General features: G+C 49.7%; 1 non-coding gene across 1 annotated transcript; it reads right to left on the reverse strand.

Moving 5' to 3' along the window:
- Positions 1 to 614: 614 nt before the first annotated feature.
- Positions 615 to 696, reverse strand: TRNAS-UGA. The gene has a single exon. It is a non-coding gene; the product is annotated as a tRNA-Ser (tRNA).
- Between the last annotated feature and the right edge of the window lie 4,821 nt (positions 697 to 5,517).

The raw sequence follows: 5,517 nt of genomic DNA on the forward strand, positions 1-5,517 counted from the left end.
TCACTGTGATAGTCAGTGCTTCCCTTCAGGGCCGGCCCTAGAGGGATCCAGGGTCTGGGACAAATCCCCCCTTTCCTCCCCAGGCCCTGCCCCCACTCCACCCCTTCCCCCAAGCCCCCACCCCTGTCCCCTCCTGCCCCATTCCTCTCCCTCCCGCACCTCTTCCTCCCCACCCAGCGCCTCCTGCACCCCACTGAACAGCTGATCACTGGCAAGTGGGAGGTGCTGAAGGGGAAGAGGAGGAGCCTGTCAGCAAGGCCTGTTGTGGGGTGGTGGGGAGCTGGCTGCCAGTGGGCGCTGAGCACCTATTTTTTCTCTGTTGGTTCTGCAGCCCCGTAGCTCCCATGGAGTCGCTGACTCAGCTCCTTTCACACTCTACAGAGAGGAGCAGACCCAGGGCTATGGCTGGTCTATGGGGCACTAGGTGAGTGGCAGAGGCTTCAGGCGCTGAGAGTTTGCCTGACCCCTCAGGGACACAGTGTGAGGGGGTGTCCCAGGCATCTCTATGGAAGGAGCAGAACAGGATTTACTTGGGGCGGGGAGAGAACTGAGAGTGTCTCAGGGGGTTGCACAGAGGTATTGCCCGGGTTAGGGACTGGCAAAAACACAGACCTCGCTGTGAGCAGGATTTGAACCTGCGCAGGGGAACCCTATTGGATTTCAACTCCAATGTCTTAACCACTTGGCCATCACAGCTGTGAGCAAAAAACTGCCCCAATGACAGAGAAACTGGTAAATAATCCCAATGCCCAGGTGTCAAGTCATCTTAACTACAGAATTCCCACCGCAAACCTGGCTCCCAAAGCACAGGGGGGATTTGGGGTTTGTTCTCTTTGCTTAGCCATGTGCAGTAGCTCATGCTCCAATACGTCTGTTAGTCTATAAGGTGCCACAGGACTCTTTGCTGCTTTTACAGATCCAGACTAACACGGCTACCCCTCTGATACTCCTCGTGACACTCTCCAATGGATCCCCATCCTCCACCCACCGTGAGGTAGGTAGGAGCGGATCATCATTATCCCTACTTGAAAGACGGAGAAGCTAAGGCTGAGAAAGGAGAATTGACTTGTCTTAGGTCACACAGCCAGCCAGTGGCAGAGTTGGGAATAGGACCTAAGAGCCCTGATTTTCAAATTAACCCTCAGATCTTGAATTTCAGACATTGAATGACCTGTTGTTGGTCAGATGAGCTCCAGACCAACAACAGTGCACAGTAATTATTCAGCAAGTATTTGAGGAGAACTGCAATGTTAGAGAGAATCATCAACTGCTCAGAGACCATTAATGCAGCGAAGCAGCAAAATTCATCAAACATATGACTGGTTATGACTTATTTACTTGGTCTTCAAAGAGAACAACAAGGACCTGAGTCTCCTCCCTGTCAATAACCCCCTGCTCAGCCAATCAGGGTAGAGACTGAAGACGGGAGGCTGAGGGTTCTCACCAGAGAGCCCAAAGGATGGCCCAGGTCACCGGTGGGGATCACTGCCCGAGCACTATTTCAACCCCACATTTTTGGGTGGACCTCCCACAGTGGAAGCTGCAGAGCACTCCCCCGCAACACACACACAAACACACACACACCCCTCCTGGTGTTGGGAGGGGAACAGGAGAAAGGACAAAAGAAGCAAGAGACAAAGAGAAAGGAGGGAGGGAGGGATGGACGGAGGAAAAGGTGAAACAAAAAGGACAAACCCTAATGTCCCAGTGGTTCTAATGGACAAAATCTCCGGTGCAGAATAAAATTCTGCCTCCTTAAGCTTGTGTTTTCCATGCCTAAAATTCAACTGTCACCAGATGGATCAGACTGAACAGGTTTCAAACCTCAAGGAGGCTCTTACCTTCTAAACAGGGACTGCTGTTTTCTAGTAAAATCAGGAAAAGGGAAGGAGAAAACTTGAAAGAGGTTCCTCCTGGCACTCACGTCCGTGAACCCGAATACTCTGTCTTCAGAGAGAGATCTGGAGAAGGAGACTTGCTGAAGCAAAGCCACAGGGGTCTCTGAGGTTTCCCTGGCCCCTCGCCCCTGTCCTGCCTGCCTGATGTCAGCATCTCTCTGTGAGGTCACCACCTCTCCACCACCTTGGACCAATAGTCTGAGGTCCTGCAAAAGGCTTTGTGATGTCACTGCCACACCCCTCCCTTGCTGTGCTAATGTCCTGCCCCTGCCCAGGCACTTTGAAGGTTTGAGCTACTCCCTGTGGATCACCCCACTCAAGGAGCGTTCGTTCTAGGAAGCAAGCCGGCTAGACAGGAAAACATGAGATGCTGCTCCCAATGCTACACTCAGTTTTTCAGAAATTAGTCAACTTTATGGCCAGAAGAGACCATTAGAGCATCTAATCTGACCCCCTGCATATCACAGGCCTCCTGTATGACACAAGAGCTACTTTTGGGGCAAACACATTCCAGAAAGGCATCTAGTCTTCATGAAATGACATCAGGAGATGGTGAATCCACCACTTTCCTTGGTAGCTTGTTCCTGTGGTGAATTATCCTCGCTGTTGAATATTTGCATCTTATTTGTAACATGAATTTGTCTTTTTTCACCTTCCAGCCACTGGGTCTTGTTAGGCCTTTCTCTGCTCGATTCAAGAGCCCTTTAATACCCAATCCTTTCTCTCCATTAAGGCACTTCAACACTTCAATGAAGTCACCTTTCAATCTTCTTTTGATAAGCTAAACAGGTTGAGCTTGTTCAATAGCTCACTAGAAGGCATTTTTCTCCAGCCCTCAGAACATTTGGTGGCTCTTTGGTCATCAGATTGCTGAACTGCAGCTGGATGTGGCTCTTGTTCTTCTGCACAGCACAGCTCCTGGAGAAGAGGGATCTGCAAATGTACATTCATATGATACCTTTGTTTAATTGATGAAAACATAAATTGACACAGAGGATTGGAACTAATTTCAGCTGATGGACAGCTTTGCTAAGTTTTTATGTATTTGGACAGTGAAATGTTGAGTGTTTACATTCATATCAAGCACCCCCGTACAGTGGAGCTCCTGAACATAATGGAGAATGGAAATGAAAATGTTTTCCTTTTTTAAAAAAAAAGAAAGAAGGTTATAAGAGAACACTGGAGCTTGAATCAAGGACCACTTGATCTGCCACCAAGCATTCTTCCACTGAGCTATACCCCCATGACCAAAGGAGTATGGACTTATGATCTCCGGGACTTTGAAGAACAGACCCTGCTTCATCGAGGTCCTTTGCCATTCCCAGACTACAGTTGGTTTTAAAAATGGGGTTTGATTAAACTTCTTAAATGTGGTAAACACCACAGCTTGCGCACCCACCGATATAGCTTCTCCCACTGACATAGCTGCCATCTCTTGGGAAGTGGATTAACTGCACCCACAGGAAAACTCTCTCCCATCAGCATAGAGCAGTGGTTCTCAAACTGTGGGTCAGGACCCCAAAGTGGGATGTGACCCTGTTTTAATGGGGTTGCCAGGGCTGGCATTAGACTTGTTGGGGCCTGGGGCTGAAGCCAAATGTCTGAGCCCCACGATCCAGGGCTGAATCCCTCAAGCTCTGGTTTTGCCCTCCCCTAACTGGGGCAGGGCTCAGGCTTTGTCACCTCTGCCTAGTGTGGATGGGCTTGGTCCCTCTTTCCAGGGCCATGTAGTAAGGTTGTTTTTTTTTTGGCAGAAGGGGGTTTCAGTGAAAGGAAGTTTGAGAAACCCTGGCATAGAGCCTCTGAATATGTCTAGACTTGGCTCCCTGTGGCACTGTGGGTGATTAGACACTGAAAGTACAGCCATGGAGACACCACACACCAGCCTTGCCTAGCAGGCAAGAATCAAACCTCCACAGAAAGACGCCCATTGCTTGCTAACCCATCACCCTAAGCTCTCAGCCACCACCACTTACCAAAGGGGCTTTTCTGCACTATGGTTCTGGTCTCACTGAAGGGTCATTTCCAATGGTTTGCTCAGACCAGCATTAGGGAAAACGGTGCCCTGGGCGAAGCTTGTACTTTGGCACTTCCCCATTGCCCCTGGACGGTCCCCACTCCCCCTTTACCGCTAGCTCCTGCACTCCCAACCCTTGCGCCTCCTTCACCCCTAACTCCTGCCCCCTCCTGTGCCCCCTTTGCCCTTAACTCCCTGGGCCACCAGCCATTGCCCCTCTCCTGCAGCCCCTTCACATGGCTCCAGTGCTGGGCCCCCGCACTTGTTCTCCCTTTCCCTGGGCTTTGGCGTCACTAGCCCCTGATTAGCGAGTAGGGTTCAGTGATCCCCAAAATGTGGGGCATGACTCCTAGGGGGACACAGAGGAACATTCATGGGGGCACATCAGGGTGTGAGCCAGCCCCCATGGAGGGAGCAGCACTCAGCCCCACTCTGTCCCAGCTCTTCCCTAACCCCACTCTCAGCCTGGGGCTCTGGCTCCCAGCTCGGCCTCGACCCCCTTATCCCTGTCTGCACCCCTCTCCCCAGCAAGCAACAGCCCCACTCCCAGCCTCGGTTCTTGACCGCAGCTTCAGAGAGTTCACAGCCATGGATAAGAGGGCACAGTATGAAATGTTTGGGGAATCACTGTTTTAGGATGACGTTCTCAGTCACATCTATGCAGTCCAATAAAAGCTATTCCTCCCCCACCTACCGCTCCATCAGGACGGACTAGGTATGTTCTACTGCCCTTCACTCATACAGGAAGGATAATAACATTTCATTCCACTCAATCCTAAAGTGATTTGTAACCCACCACCAGCCAAAACTGGTCATTTTGGGAAAGCGGCCTCATCATGCTGCATAGCTAGGCAGAGTAGATGTGAAGGGGGAGCTCATTCAGCCCCTGCTTCTGCTTAGTATTTAAAAACTCCATAGTGTCTCCATCTCTGCTGCCCTTAGATTTCTCCTCTTGTCTCTTATTTTGACGGCTGAGTGGCTAAGGTGATGGATTGCTAATCCATTGTGCTCTGCATGCATGGGTTTGAATCCCATCCTCATCAGGTGCATTTAATCTTCACCTCTCATTTATAGACAGCCCTATCCACCTTTGGTACAATGACAGATCAAAGAATGTTGCTTCTTGCAAACAAAAACCAACTCGAAACTCCCTTGGTTTAAATAAAAGGTCTAAATCCCAGATTTCTTAAAAAAAAAAAATTCTCTAGTGCTGCATTTCTTAGTTTTTATCTCAAAAGGTAACATCCTCATCATCTCCCCCAAACATCCTGGGACCTGCCCAAATTATTAAAATACCCTCAATCCGAGCAAGGCCAGAGCAGTGAACCAGAGCTAGTGTCTAGGCCAAGCTGTTCTGAAGGAGGCAACTCAAACATTTTCTCCCTGCTTCCCTTGGCAAGGTCTGACTGAGAAAACAAAATTCCCCAAACTGAAATTTTTCTGCTGAAAAACCAATACTAGTCTGGTTGGGGACTTTGGTTTGAAAGTATTATTGTTATTATTCTCTTCTGGTTTCTGAATCAGTTCAGTTCAGTCTTTGTCCTCCAGGTGTGTTTCCAGCTGCTGAGTTGTGGGGGAGAGAGGCCAAGTCATGATGTCTCT

This window comes from Mauremys reevesii, unplaced genomic scaffold (assembly GCF_016161935.1).
Source record: "Mauremys reevesii isolate NIE-2019 unplaced genomic scaffold, ASM1616193v1 Contig35, whole genome shotgun sequence".
Classification (NCBI taxonomy): domain Eukaryota; kingdom Metazoa; phylum Chordata; order Testudines; family Geoemydidae; genus Mauremys; species Mauremys reevesii.